General features: G+C 41.1%; 2 protein-coding genes across 3 annotated transcripts in view; both read left to right on the top strand.

Moving 5' to 3' along the window:
• The window catches only part of LOC125836959 (UDP-glucosyltransferase 29-like), a 129,209-nt gene that overhangs the window by 73,279 nt on the left and 39,871 nt on the right, over positions 1-16,059 (top strand). The window lies entirely within an intron of this gene.
• LOC125837093 (rust resistance kinase Lr10-like) overlaps positions 1-16,059 on the top strand; it is a 58,749-nt gene that overhangs the window by 25,283 nt on the left and 17,407 nt on the right. The gene's annotated exons all lie outside the window — the stretch shown is intronic.

Genomic DNA, 16,059 nt, shown 5'->3' with positions numbered 1-16,059 from the left:
TTAGAATTTTTGGTCTTGGTGCAAATTTGTCCAAAATTCTTCCCCTTTCTCCAATTCTTTCAAGAAAACGTTTTGGTAATACATCTTCAATATTTTTTTCTTCACCTTTCGGAAATCTTGCAACCCATATGAAATTAACATTACTTAACTCCAACCTGAAAGCTACTTCTTCCATATCTTCATTTGACAAGAAATACTCACTCCCAAAGGAGACAAAAATAGTTGAATTCTCATCTTTTTATCCTAGCCAATCGATGAGCTCCATATCGTCCGCGTCATTAGTGATTGGATCTTGGACTGGTGGACCAACTAGAACAACTTTCCAATTACTCAATTCAAGGCAATAGTCAATATATTTGGCTTCTATAGTTCTAGAAGTATTCATCAACATGATTTGTATATTCCCATCAACTAGAAGATTCCCATCATCAGGTTCTTTCGATTTATTATATTTCGCTTCGGTTTCTTCCAAATTCGGCTTGTGTTGATTCTCAAATTGTCGAAATTCTTCGGCAACATGTTCGGATACCTCATTTTCTTCTCCGTATTCCTCACATTCTTCATCACCTGCCTCATTTTGTTCACTCCGTTCATGACATGACATGACATTGACAGGTTTTAAATTATTAATACTGAAATCATAAACAGACAAAGTTAGAAAAGTAAAATATAAACAGATAAATAAACAATTTTTTGATTAAAGAGGCTTTCATTTAAATTGAAAAAACAAGCACAAACTTTAGTCATGGCCGAGGACCATTTTGCTTTTTTTTTTTAAACATCACAAGGTAATTTAAAATTTTCAAACAAATAAAACTGCATAAAGGGTGGATCTCGGGCCTCTTCCGGACTACCACCGATTTTAAAATAAACAAAGACACGTGTCTTTTCTACCCAGATGAGCGGGAAATCAGGAGTGGTGTGGAGGTCCAGTTCTGCAATTGCTCCTCATGTTCAGCATCAAGGATGCCTGATGTCCCAGCCTCTTCCTCGATGACCGCATCAATCTCCTCAAAAAGGCCCCAGATTCCTTCCCCGAGACCACCATCGTTGACATTTTCTCGTACCAGAAATGACTGGTACAGATGAGGAATTGGCCTAGCCAATGCTTGATGAACACTCTTGTTCTTCATCTTTGCTTCATCAGCCTCTGTGGGGACATACCCCAAACCAAACTTTGCTCCTTTGACGAGAATTTGGATAGGCTCGACGATTCCTAGAAAGTGCTTCCCAAATCCGAAACCTGGTTCGAAACCATTCTGGAGCATGACCGTAGCAATCATCTTGTACACGATAGGCATAAGAGGCTCTGGAGCCAAGTCATCACCGGTGGCATTTACAAGCTCCACCGTGTAGAAATCACAACCTCGAGAGGCATCATCAACGATCGGTGCATACCCATTGGAATGACTCCCTTCACCATAAATGATCAATTCCTGGTCCTTCCAAACAAACTTCATTAGTTGGTGAAGGGTAGACGGCACAGCCCCAACCATATGAATGAACGGTCTTCCCAGAAGCAGGTTGTAACTGGTGTTGATATCCAACACCTGGAACTCGACGTTGAATTTCGCAGGACCCACCTGAATATCCAAGTTCACCGCACCCAATGTGTCTCTTTGCACTCCATCAAAAGCCCTCACATTGAATTGGTTCTGGTGAAGCTTTCCCAAATCAAATTTCAGCTGCCTCAGAGTCGAAAGTGGACAAATATTAAGACCGGATCCATCATCGACCAAGACTCAATTTATTATCTTGTCCCGACACATAGTGGTGACGTGCAGAACTTTGTTTTGCATCCTGCCTTCAAAGGGCAGCTCTTCGTCATACAAACTAATTCGGTGTCATTGGATGACCTGGTTTATCATGGCTGCTAGATTGTCACTGTTGGTACCCACGGGCACATAAGTATCATCCAGAGCCTTCATCAACGCTTGCCTATGCAGTTATGAACTCATCAACAAAGCCCATACAGAAATCTGAGCTGGTGTATTCTCCAAATGCTTCACAATTGAATAATCTTTCGATTGCATTTTCCTCCAAAACCCTTCGGCTTTAGCTTCACTAATCGGCCTTTTAGTCTGATTTTTTTTCTGCCCCCCTTAAGCCAATTCTTTCGGTGTGTAGCACCTGCCAGATCTGGTAATGCCTTGAGTAACAGTCGTTTTAATCACGAATTTTGGTCGGGTAAGAGTTTCTCTCGGCACCAAGGCGACAGCCTTTTCGGGTGTCAGAATCACAAACTCTTTCTTCTCTCTAATGTTCAACGAAGCTACAGCCCTTTCCAATTCATCAGGAGCAATCAGAACTATTGCCTTTGTCAAGCACCAATCATTATCTGGCTCTATTATATTGCTGGTGACACCTTCATGATTTGGCAAAGGATTACTATTGACATTGGGGGAGACTGTCTGAAGAGAGACCACATTCTGGTCAATCAGGTCTTAGATCTTATGCTTCAGGTTGATACAGTCCTCGGTATCATGTCCAACATTATTGGAGTGATACGTGCACCTCTGATCAGGTTTGTAAAACTTTGAGCTAGTGTCAAACGGCTTGGGCCCCACTGGATGAATATATCATGCCAGAATTAATCGCTCAAACAGCTTTGTTCGGCTTTCAATAAGCAGAGTGAAAATTCTAGCAGGCCTCTTCTCAAATTTGGGACGGGAGGGATTGTAATTTCCTTGTTGAGGGGGAGGCATTTGGCGATAATTTGGAGCATTCGGACGGGGGGCTTGATAGCTGGGATATGAGTTGGTTTGATAATTTGGTTGTGGAGCTTGGTAGTTCGAGAGGGTATTTTGGTAAAGTGGAGTTGGGGTTTGGTACATTGGGGGAGGCGTTTGGTAATTCGTCTGAATGTTGGCACAGTTGGGGGCTACATTTCGGTAGTGATGAGATCGGGTTTGGTAAACTGGAGGGGGAGTTTGGTAGCTAGGAGGGGGGTATTTTGATAACTGGGAGGAGGGGTATTTTAGTAACTAGGGGCATGGGTGTAACACCCCAGAGAATTTTCGAACTAAGACTCGAGCCATCCTTCATGTGGAGTGGGATTTTACCGAGGAATAAAAATTTATTGAGTGTTAAGTTAAGGTCCCTAGGTGTAGCACATTGAGTTCCAAGAAGAGTTGAATTGGAAATAATCATTTTGGAAAGAATCTGGACAATTTGGCTATGGAAAAAAAGTGAGTTTTTGGTCAACTTTGAGCAGTCGTATATCCTAGCTCAAAATGATTTAGGCAAATTTCCAGTTATGTCTGGAAAGCCCTTGGAATGATCTTTCCAACGCCGCCGAGTTTGCTTGATTCCGAGTTTGTATGAGTGACTTATGCCCTTTGGAAGTTGGGTTGTTGGCACAGTTGCACAGTCGCACAGTGCAGTTTGTTTAGTCCGAAAATTTTAAGGGTATTTTGGTCTTTTCCCTAATCTTTTCTTTGGGTTATATTGAGGTGTTAGACTGATGTTTGGATCATTTTTGTCCCATTTTAAAGAGTGAGAGTAAGAGTGAGAGTTAGGGCTTGGAAGATAAGAGAGAAAGAAGAGGAAAATAAGAGGAGAAAGAGAAGAAGAAGCTAAGGATCGTCGTGGATTTTCGTCGGGGGTGATCCCTAATCAGGTATGTGAGTCTTTAGTGTGGGTTTATCCTTTCCCCCCACATACCAAGCTCGTTTTTATGATTTGAGAAGAGATTGGATTTGTTGTTGAAGTTGTTGAAGTTGTTAGTTGTTGTTGATGTTGTTAGTTGTGTTGTTGAAGTTATTGTTGGTTGTGGGACAGGATTGGGCTGTGTATTTGAGTTGTGACCTATTGTATATTGAGGGATTTTATGATCCTTAGTGTTGGTTGGTTCATACCCCCACACACCAACTCGTTTTTAATTCCAAGAGAAGATTTATTGGTTGTTGAAGTTGTAGTGGTGTTGTGTTGAAGTTCTTGCTGATTTAGTACAGATTTCTGGCTGTGATTTTTGAGTTGAATCTATTGTATAATAAGGGTCTTTATGATTCTAAGTGTTGCTGCTGAAACCTTGAGGTTGAGAGGGTTTAGAATTGGAAAGAAACAAGGGGAAAAAGTCGGATTTTTGGGGAAAAAGGGGCTGGGCTGTTGCACCTCTCCTAGTGCCAAGGACACCAATCCTTCCCTTTCATTCACCATTTCTTTTTTTATACATGTTCCTAGGTATTATACCTATGTTTCCTAGTTGTTTCCAACACTCCAAGGTACTTCCAAAAGTCAAGTAAAACTACAAGTCAAGTGAAGTTAGTTTCCAAGTCAAGTGAAGTTAGTTTCCAATTCAAGTGAAGTTAGTTTCCAAGTCAAGTGAAGTCAAGCTTAGAAGTAAGTAAGTCAAAGCAAGTCTTTAAGGTTTTCCAAGAGTCTTCATTGAGCGTTTCAACTTCATTCTAAGGCTCAAGTTCCAAGTTAAGTATTGAGTTTCAAGTCAAGTCAAAAGTTAAGAGTTTCATGTTAAGTTAAGAGTTTCACATCAAGCCAAGAGTTCAAGTAAAGTAAAGAGTTTAAAGTTGAGTTCTTTTCTCAAAGTTATTAGGGAACTATGTATTCCCAAAGAAGTTTTAAAGAAATGTTTTTACATTTAAACAAGGTTGGAAACTGAGATTTCCAAAAAGCCTTCGGGCTAGTTTTTGAGTAATTATCTCATATCAGCAGGAAGAAATATGTTTTAAAAACATAAGAGCCAGTACATTTTTGGGAGTAGTATCGAGCACCGAATTGGGGGAGCGTTCAAAGAACTCACAGCCCCCATAGAACCATGTTAGCCACCATGGGTAGAAAAGGATCATACTTTTTAGATGAATCCTTTTCAGATTAGACTAGTGGATCCATTAGGCAGTTCAGGTCTTATACCTTTGGCCGGGTATAAGATGCTCTGGCAGCGTGAGGTCGATCGCTGTATCATCACTATAGCTCTTATGTGATGGTTGTCGGTTAGAGAAACTCCCACAGCAGTTATTGTATTTTTCATACACAGAGATTATTGTATTTTTTATATACATCAGTTCATTGTATTTTTATACACATTTCAGGCTTATTGTATCCTTGTATACACACAGAGTTCATAGCATGTTTTAAGCAATCTTTCTTTATATCACACTTGTTTTAAATTGCCTTATATTGAAAGAAGTCAGTCAGGTTGAGTTCAGTTATTCAAGAGTCGAGTATCCTTGAGTTAAGTATCTTTGAGTTAAGTATATATCTTGAGTTAAGTACATATCCTTGAGTTGAGTATCTATCTTGAGTTGAGTATCTATCTTTGAGTTGAGTATATATCTTTGAGTTGAGTATCTGTCTCTGAGTCCAGTATCTATCTTCTGAGTTGAGTAAGTTTGAGTAGTTTTGAGTATTCCTTGAGTTGAGAAAGTTTGAAAAGAGGTAAGTTATTCAATTTATTCCAGTTTTTCTTCTAGCCTATGTTGTTTAGCTTTCCAGCTTACATACTCGTACATTCCACGTACTGAGCCATTTGGCCTGCATCTTTTTATGATGCAGACACAGGTATTCAGGATCATCAACAGGAGATTCGTTGATACATCCGAGAGTTCCAGTTAGCTATGACAAGCCTCTTTGCTTCCGGAGGATTTCATTTACCTTTCAGTTGTATCAGTTGTTAGGAGGTCGTGGGTCTTGTCCCGGCTTCCATCTTTATCAGTTAGAGGCTTCATAGATAGACAATAGAGTTTCAGAAGTCTCTTCATTTATTTTGTTAAATGTTTTGAAGACTAAAGTTGCCTTTTATGGCGAGTTGTATATATATTCTATTATACAGAGTTTTCTTTTGAGTTAAAGATTTATAAAGTTGAGTTTATAAACTCTTATTCAGTTTTAAGCTCTTGTATGCTTAAGTTAGTATTCCTCTTGGAGTCAGCCAGGATGAGGGTTCGCTTGGGGACCAGCAATGGTCTTCGAGTGCCGGCCACGTCCAGGGTGTAGGCTCGGGGCGTGACAATGGGTATTCTGGTAATCAACATGTGCATAACAAGCCGGGTATGAACTTTGTGAAGGTCGAGAACGACCTCGGTATGATGAGGATTTCCTTAGGGTCTTCTTCCCCTCATAAGAGATAGAGGACACATCCTCTCTTTTCTTCTTCAACAATCCCGAAGATCCGGGCGATGCATCAACACGGGCAATCTTCCCGGTTCTCAATCCATCTTCGATAGTCTCACCTACCTTGACTATCTCAGCAAATTTTTCTCCAACGAACAACATAATTCTGTCATAATATTCGGGCTCCTGCACCCGCACAACACTTCAACAATTTCCTTTTCTGACATGGGAGGTCTAACTCTAGCTGGCTCCTTTCGCCATCTATATGCGAATTCTCTGTAACTTTCGGTCGACTTCTACTTCATCTTCTCCAATGAGTAATGATCAGGAAAGATCTTCACATTGTAGGCGAATCGTTCAATGAAGTCCATAGCCAGAGCGTTCCAGCTAGACCACTGTCTCGTTTCATGAGACGTAAACCATTCTAAAGCCTCTCCGCTCAGACTTCGGCTAAAAAGCCGCATTAACAAAGCTTCGTCTCTCCCAAATCCCACGAGTTGGTCATAGTAGGCCTTCAGGTGTGCTAAGGGGTTCCCCGTTCCTCCGAAGATGTCGAATTTTGGCACCTTGAACCCCTCCGGGAGGTCCAAATTCGAATGAATGCACAGGTCTTCGTAACTCAACCCGGCGACCTCAGGAACGCAGTTCAACTCCTTCATGGCTTTTCTAATTTCCTCATTCATATTTATCTTGGCGGTCTCTTCCTTTGACCTCCACTCTCTCTCCCTCTCCTCATAGTGGTCGAGCTCCGAACCAGGGGCGTCATGCTCGTTTGGGACCAGTATTTGGAAAGTGGCCTTTTGTGGTAGTGGTGGAGCGATAGAGGGACTCTGGCTATTTAAAGGGGCATGATAGTTTTGGGGGAAAGTCTGGGGGCTAGTATACTGGTTTTGGTGAAGGAAGGATGTAACATCCGACAATTTGAAATAGCTTTGAAGAGGCTTAGGATTGGAATTTTTCTTTTTTTGGAAAGAATTTTAAAGTTTTGGAAATTTGGCTAAGTATGGAAAAGGTGAGTTTTTGGCCAACTTTGATCAGTCTTAACTTCTAGCTCATGATGAGTTAGAAGTATTTCCAGTTATGATTGCATAGCCCTCGGAACGATCTTTCCAACGCCACCGAGTTTGCTCAATTCCGAGTCCGTATGAGCGAGTTATGACCTTTGAAAGTTGGGCAGTTGACAAGGAAATCCGTCCGGGAATCATTAAGGGCATTTTGGTCTTTTCCCTAGCCTTTTATTTTGGTTTTATAAATGTGTTAGGCTGATCATTTTGATCAGTTTTACCATTTTAAAAGAAGTGAGAGTGAGGGTTTTGAGAGAAGAAGAAGAAGAGAAGAAGAGAAGAAGAGAAGAAGAGGAGATCAAGCAAGGAGATCATCGTGGATTTTCGTCGGGGGTGATCCCTACCAAGGTATGTGAGCTTTTAGTGGTGGGTGATCCTTTCCCCCACCCACCTAACCCTTTTTATTCATTAAGAAAGGATTGGCTTTGTTGTTAAAGTTGTGAGTTGTTGTGGTTGAAGTTGTTAAAGTTGTTAGTTGTTGTTGTTGAAATTATAGTTGGTATTGTTGTTGATTGAAATGTTGAGATTCTTGATGATTTGGGACTTGTTTCCGGTTGGGGTTTTGAGTTGTATTCTATTGAATGTTGAGGGATATTATGTTTCTAAGTGATTGGGGCTGGAACCCTGGAGGTTAGAGGATTTAGAGTTGGAGACGTGAAGGAGAAAGTCGGGCAGCTTGCGAGGAGCACGTCCGCGTCGCGGACTTGTTCCCTCTGTGAACAAAATCTTCTCCGCGTCGCGGACAGGACGCGGACTCCACTGTTTTCAGAATTTATGATCAATTATTTTCTTAAGGTTGGCTGTCCCAAATCATTCCTAAATCATTCCTTAACATCATGAGGTCCTTCCAGGTACCAAATCAAGTCCTTGAATCCATAATTCAATTCAAGAAAGTTAGGATCAAGTCAAGTGAAGTTAGAATGTCAAGTGGAGTTAGAGCCAAGCTTAGAAGTTAAGCAAGTCAAAGCAAGTCCTTAAAGCTTTTCAAGAGTCGTTATTGAACGTCTTAACGTCGTTTCAAGCCTCAAGTTGAGTTAAGAGTATCAAGTCTCAAGTTGAGTTAAGAGTTTCAAGTCAAGTCAAAATTAAAGAGTTTAAGTAAAGTAAGGAGTAAAGAGTCGAGTCCATTTCTCCAAAGTTATTAGGGAACTATGTACTTCCCAAAGAAGTTCTAAATGTTTTTACATTTAAGTAAGAAAGGAGCCATGTTTTCCAAAAGAGCCTTTGGGCTAAGTTTTGAGTAATCGTCTCAATCAAAGAAAGAAGTTATTTTAAAAGCATGAGCCAAAGTATTTTTGGGAGTAGTATTGAGCACCGAATTGGGGACACGAGTTCATATTAACTCGACTCTCCATAAGAACCATGCGCCAACATGGGACTTGACGTATCATTCTTTTTAGATGATCACGTAAGATTAGGCTAGTGGATCCACTAAGCAAAAGTAAGGTCCTATATCGATGGCAAGGTATAGGATGGTCCTTTGGCAACGTGAGGTAAAACGTTGTATCATCACTAAGGCTCGTAGTGGTGGTTGTCGGTTAAAGAACCTCCCACAAAAGCTGTATTATGTTTATAAAAGAAAAGTTTAGTTTGTTATCATTTTATCCTTAACGATCTAAGTTGTTTACATTCTTTTACAAGCTTTATATGTATGGCTCGTGTCTTATTGCTTTATATTAAGTTCAGTTATTCTTGAGTTGTACAGAGCCAAGGTAAGTTCTCTTTTGTATCCCTTTTTCAAGCTTAAGTTGTTTTTTAGCGGTCCAGCTCGCATACTCGTACATTCCATGTACTGATGCCAGTTGGCCTGCATCGTTTTATAATGCAGACGCAGGTACCCAGGATCAGCACTCTGCACGCCGTTGATCCAGTTGGGCACTCTAGAGTCAGTGGTGAGCCTCCTTGCTTCCAGAGGGCTCAGTTATTTTGTCCTCTTAGTTTTGTTTATTAGGGTGTTGCGGGGTCTGTCCCAACATCCATCTAAGTATTTTAGAGGCTTCATAGACAGTTAGTCAGTTAGTTTTGAGTCTCTTATCTATGTATATATGTAAGTATTCTATTTTGAGACTCGAGTAGCCTTTTTGGCCAGATATGTATCATTTAAGTTGTATATGTCTCTGCATAGCATTGAGTTATTCTGTTGAGTAGGTTTCCGCTGAGTTAAGAAAGCCAGGCCAAGGGTTCGCTTGGGGCCAGCAATGGTCTCCGAGTGCCGGTCCCGCCCAGGGTGTAGGCTCGGGGCGTGACAAAGGAAGTGCGTGAGTTATTAGCATTTTGGTTGTGAGGGGGTAGGCCAGTTTGGTGGTTTGCATTAGGGGGAGGGAGTGGTGCTTGGAGGTTGGTGTTTTGAGGAGGGGGTGGTGTTTGATAAGAGGCTGAGGCGTAATGAGGGTTTTGGGTGGTAAGGTCAATGATAAAAGGATTACGAGCAGGACTTGAAGACGAATTTTGAGCTTGTTCCACGTTAGAAGGGCAAATTTGAGCTGGAGGTCTTTCGTCTGGTTGAGCATTGACACCAAAAATCGAAGGAGGCAAATCTTGTTTTTTCTGCATCTCGACCCTCATCTCAGCAATTTGTTGCATCAACTATAGGATCGGTTCATTCTGATCAGCAAGGGCGGGCTGAGCCACCACGACATCAGTAAGGTTGGTTTTTTCGTTGTTATCACCCAGTGCAGCTTTTCCCTTTTGTGAACTTTGACTGGGGAAGGAATCTGTAGGACCTTTGGATCTAGTGAAATAAGGATGATCGGCCAGTGTATCAACACAGATCAATTCTAACTACCTGTAGAGAAAAACAACTCAAAGGCAAATCTGTCAGTATTAGTTCTGGATGAATAATGTAAGATATCACATAGAAAGCAGATAAACATATAAAAGTTGCTTCGTTTGAGGACATGTTAACCCACGAGTAATGGGGACTGATTTTTTTGAACAAGCAGGAATTTGCTCATTTTATTTTGGGGCTAGTGACTCAGAAAGGCTAAATTACGTTGAGCTAAGGTCTTCTTACTGCATCTTCTGACATTTGTTGATCTGAACTCAATGTTTCCTTGTAGAATGAAAGAGGGGGGAAAGAAAATTTGAAAAAGATAGGGGTCGGGCCTTGAAAGGCTGCCTACGTATCTCCTAAGGAGAATTCAGGCCCTACGTAGTTCGAATACAAAGGAAATTTTCATTTTCATTCATTCATTTCTGGTGATTACAAGGAAAGTGAAAAACAGATAAGAAAGCTCCTGAAAGATAAATGGTGGCTTCACCGAAGCTCATTCCTCTAACCGCCGTATTAGCCACGGGGGACAAACTCAACTTGAATCTTTCCCATGTTGACGAGGGACTCCACGTCATAGCGAAACCTAAGGCACCTCTCAATGTTGTGATCGATGGCATCATGATAAGGGCAGGGTTTCCAAATCTCAATTCCAACGGGATCGATTGCTTCGTCATCCTTTCTGATAAAGGCCAAGACTCCTTTTTGAACTAACAGACTGTAGATATCCAGCAACGTTTTCTTGAAAGGTGTGAAGTAGTGACAATAAAACAAAGTGTGCTTAGTGACCGGCATATTTGGCTCCAGTTGGTCACAGGTAAGAACGGTGTTCTCACCCCACATATACGGGATCTCCCCAATGTTGATCAGGTTGCGGATTGCTGCATTAAGCTCCACACATTCCTCTATAGTGTGTCCTCTTTGGTTCGGATGGTAGGCACATGTCTTTTGAGAGCTTTCATGCCCAAACCCAAAAGTGGTTCCCTCGAGAAGCTTCAACATACCTGACGCCTTAAGGTGCTCATAAACGAGAGCACACGGCACGACTCTTTCCCCACGCTATGTGTCCGCTTATAAGCCGGGAGAGTGATCTTTTTGGCTCCTCCTTTCAGACATCCCAGAAAGGGAGGCATATAGATGATTTCCTCATCGACATCTTCTTCAGTTGCTCCAGGGTGAGTGTCTTCGGGACCACTATTGGCTTCTTGATTGAAGAAAGAGCATTTCCCGCGTATCTTCTAAAGTCTCATAGTTATGTCATTCTTGAATACGTCATGTTCCTTCCGCACAACAACTGTCTTTTTACTTATAACATCGTATTTTGTCATCTTCGCTGTCAATTCCGCGTCTAGTGCCGCATTTGCTGCTTGTGTGACCGCGGTGGCAAACTCCACTTCTATTCTCCTTTCTCTTGTTTCTTGGATCTCTCGCCTGAGCCGCTGCAATTTCATCCTCAAATCCTCCTCGGTTAGCTCTATGTCGATACCCTTGCCTTTTTCCATCTTAGCAGCAATTTCACCTTTCCTGAGATGATAGAGTAATATTTTAGGATTTGGTATTGGGATTTTATTTCTGGCTGAGAAACTCAAGACTCATGGAATTTTGGTCGGACATTTTGGTAGTGACTTGTATTTGGATATTGTAGGAATTTTTTGGAAATTTTTAAAAAGGAGTGGGTTAAGGATGTCCTCATTCAAAGCAACGTACCACATAAACAGTTAAAGCACACAACTAAACAGACAAATATCGCGTCCTAAACATACATGTGACCTTTTTGTGTCAAGGGTAGGCCTAGCGAATTGAAGGATGTATATGTCTTTTTAAGCCAATTCATTATCCCCAAAATATTTCATTAATAGCATTCAAAAATGTTTGACAAACATAAAATTGGGGAAAGAGTTCGAAAAAAATTGTAACACCTCGTATTCAAAATAGACAAAAATTCAAATTATGAGAAGTTGCAGGTGCAACTTACGGTCACCATCCACGGACCGTAGGTCAGACCACGGCCCGTGCTAGTGGTCCGTGGTTCACCACTGCAACCCCTCCCCAAACCAGCTCAGAAAATTGGCTAAGTCCCAACTCACGGACAGACCCACGATCCGTGGTCTATGTCCGTGGATCGAGACTTCCCTTACCAGCCTCTGACACAAACTACGGTCGACCAGCATGGACCGTCATTCGATCCATGGTCCGTAGGTCTGCCCGTAGATCGAAGGTTAGCAGCCAGTTAGCTGAAAATTCTGATGGGTCAACTTCAGATGGTCATAACTCTTAGCACAAAATTAATTATGTGTCCCATGACCTATGGTTATATAGATAATTGAATTATCTTTCCAACGCCACCGAGTTTGCTAAATTCCGACCTCCGAGTAAAAATTTATGCTTGTTTTAGTGAAGGTCTGTCGAACAGGCTTGACTTACGGACGCAATCTACGGACCGTAGATTGACCTACGGCCCGTAGGTCCAATCCGTAGGTCACTCCAACAGCAGTTAATTCAGGGGTCCTTTGGTCTTTCCTATTTCGTTTAACCCCTAAAATACGTCGTTTAGACCCTAAATCATGAGGTTTTAATTAGTTTAAGCTTAGAAACATAACTAGAACTTACCTAAGTCAAATCATTAATCAAACTTAGAAGAATTAGAACGCTAAAAAGAGAAAAGAAGTCAAGAACCCTAGTTCAAGAACGCAGCAAGTTTCCTTCAGTTCCAGCCCCGAAATCGAAAGATTTCTCCGTGGAATTCGTCACCAGGTATGTGGGATTTCACTAGTGGGTTCCTTTCGTCCATTAGGTCTCTAGAATTCAGTCAGATTCTTGATTTCATGATTATGAACAGACCTAGGGTTTCTAGAATTTCAACAGATCATCATGAATTAGTTATTTAAATGTTCCAAATCAGATTATCATGTGATTGCTCAGTTTCTTACATAAATTTCAGAACCCTAGCTATGTATTTCATTAGTTCTTGAATTACACATGTTAGGTCAGATATTTCAGTTATTCAGATATACATGCTCCAGTTTTATGCCACATTATCAGTATATTTCAGCATAAACCCTATTTTGAGTTATAAATCTTGAGAAGCTTTTCTTTAAGACAACACTTGAGTTTTAAATTGAGTTTTTGAGAAAGCTAAGATGAGTTTTGAGAAAGAGCTTCTAATACATGATTAGTATGACAATTGAGTAGGTCATCAATGTATGAATAGTATGGTATCTAGATATACCATTAATGTTTATGCAGTATGACTTTCCAAGTCATCAATGATCAGAGTATTGTTTTCTAAAAAGGAGTTTTCAAGTATGAGTATTTACATGTCAGTATTTTAAGCTATTCAGTATTTCAGTCATAATATATTCAGTTATACATGCCTCAGTTTATGAATACATCATTATCAGATTAATTGTTGCATTCTCAGTTTGCATGTTCAGTTTCGAGCTATCCAGTATTTACAGAAATTCAGTCATAACTAGTTAACCACTTAATTCATTGGGAGTAGCATAATACCGAGTTGGACTAGAGTTTCAGCGTACCCATATAGTCCCAGAACTACGAGCCACGTAGGTGTAAGTCCCCTATGTGGGCAACATCAGTTTAGTGATCACGCCAGCATGCCTCTATACCTCTGGCAGGGTATATTGGGTCCTCTCGATGGGGCGTATACGTCGGACTCCACATTTAGCTCATGTGGTTTTATGTCGGTTATTAGTAGCTCCCACAGTTCAGTCAGACTCTATTGCATTGACCATATTTCAATACAGTCAGTATTCAGTCTCAGCATGTTATAAATTTGGTCATTGCATCAGTTATCTCAGTATTCAGTATTTTCAGTATCTATATCATGTCCAGATGATTTCATTGCTTTATTGCTTTGTTCAGTTATATGTTCTTTCAGCTTTACTCTATCCTGCATGCTCAGTACCTTTCAAGTACTGACGCATACGCTATATCTTCTCGTTATGTAGGTTCAGGTTCTCAGTATCCAGATCACGCTTAGATCGGTTCTCGATCTTCAGTTCAGCAGCATCAGTGGTGAGTCCTCATTCTTCGAGGACTAGTGACATGTTTATCTTTATCGCTTTTAGTCTTTAGTTTCAGTTTTTTTCTAGATCTAGTTGGGGCATGTCCCAACATTTCTAGTCAGTTTAGAGGCTTAATTCAGACATAGTTAGATTCAGCTTAGTGTTGAGTTAATATCTTCTTTGTATTAAACTCATCAGTTTTCATATATCTCAGTTATAGTATATGGGTATTCCCCATCTTTCAGATTTATTTATAATTTAGTTTCCGCATCAGTTTATTATATTTAGTATGCTCATGATCATGCCAGCAGGGTTAGCTTGGGATCACTTGTGGTCTTAGGTCCCGTGTCCGCGTCTTGGGGGTAGCTCGGGGCGTGACAAAAATAAATTACAAGACAAAGTACAAATAAAGCAATCCCACACAGGGGATGATAACAAACTCCAAGCTCATCCTGATCTTTCACCAAATCTGCTCCTCTTGGCAATGATGACCTCTTCCACATAGCATATTTGTTCGCCCATAGGTGATCTATTGCCAACCGAGCCCCTTCTTGATGTCTGAACCTCTCGACCAACTGAATCTACTGCTCCATGCTATCATCTAATTCTGACATACATTGCTTGGATTTTTGTAGCTCTTGCTTCAATTGAGCTATGACTTTGGCGTCTTCTGAGTGTCGACGTTGATGCTCTAACTCATTCCTATCAAACTTCTCTTGGAGTCGATGAAGTCGAATTTGATGTTTGTCCTCAACATCTGCAATAACATAGGGAACATTTGGACCAGGCTCGATAGTTCCGGCGAGGCTTTTCTTTAACCATTCTTTGTAATCCTTAGAACATTCGGGACGGAAACTGTTTGGTACTGGTTCACCCAATACCCTTCGGGTCTTCCATGCTCTATATATGTCTTCAGCATAAGAGACTCGTCCATTTTCATGATCGGTTGCAAATCTCTTCATGTCCGCAATTTGGGGAATCTCCTATTTCCCTCCCAGTTGTCTAAGGACTTGACCGAGAGCGTATGGTCTAGTCCCTCTTAACCCGGCAAATATCAAGTAAGGGGTCTTTCCCGCTCGAAGCACCATTTGCTTTATTACTACCAAGCATTGGATCGACCACTGCACATTTTCATCTCTCAAACCCTGAAGTCTCGGGTACCAAAATTCTTGGCCTCCAACCCTGTTGAAATGATTACGTTGTACCCACCAATCGTGACTTTCGAGTTTGTTCGGTCTTTCCAAGGGATCTGGTTCTGTTGGCTCATGAGCTTTGATCAAGTGTCTCATCATCCACCATTGCAGTATCAGGTTGCATCCCTGAAGAAACGTTCTCCGCTTTGACACTTGTCCAAAGCCCTATAAATGTCGGCCAAAATCATAGGCGCCAGAGTGTAGTACTTGGTTGCCGACCCGTAATTCACTCCATAAAAGATGGCATGGGCGACCATTACTACACTTGGATGGATAGTGTAGTTTGGTCATTGGGGAAATAACATCGTCCCGAGTAGGCATATTGCAAAGGCAAGAGGACGTGTCTCCTTCCATTTTTCTTCTGAGACAAACTCTTCTTTGAATTTTTCATAGGCTCTTGCATGCCCGAATCGATAATAAAGCTTTCGAAGATGAATGTTTGGCCCGGGCATTCTGTCCATCCAATCGGCTTTAACGAGTGACAATTTTTCTCTAATTTTGGCAAAATCCCATGTTTTTTTGGGAAAAGAAGATCTGTATCGGGTTTGAACCTCATTTTGTTGCACATACTGACACTTTCGTAACTTGCAAGGATTTCTTCAATAGTTGGCGTCATTTCCACTTCCCCGAACCGAAACACCATGTTGTCGTTGTCCCAAAATTTAACCATTGTTCCAATCAAGTCGAGGTAAGCCACCGTTTCGATTAATGACGGGAGATGGCCTATGTGTCTTTGAACTTTCTTCTTATCTTCCTTATTCATGAATTTCCACCAAACTTGGATGTAAGGATCGGGTATAGTCACCATTCGGGTTCTCAATGGCTCATATGTCAGATTCATCCTACAAGAAAAACAAACAAAGGTAAGTTAACCCCCACCCCCATAGATATTTGATTTGTTTAAATCGACGTATATGTCCTTCAATTAAACACATAAC

Source organism: Solanum verrucosum, unplaced genomic scaffold, assembly GCF_900185275.1.
Source record: "Solanum verrucosum unplaced genomic scaffold, falcon-dt-bn FXZP01000165.1, whole genome shotgun sequence".
In the NCBI taxonomy this organism is placed as follows: domain Eukaryota; kingdom Viridiplantae; phylum Streptophyta; class Magnoliopsida; order Solanales; family Solanaceae; genus Solanum; species Solanum verrucosum.
Note: the sequence above shows the minus strand (reverse complement) of the source record. Positions and strands in the feature narration are given on the sequence as shown.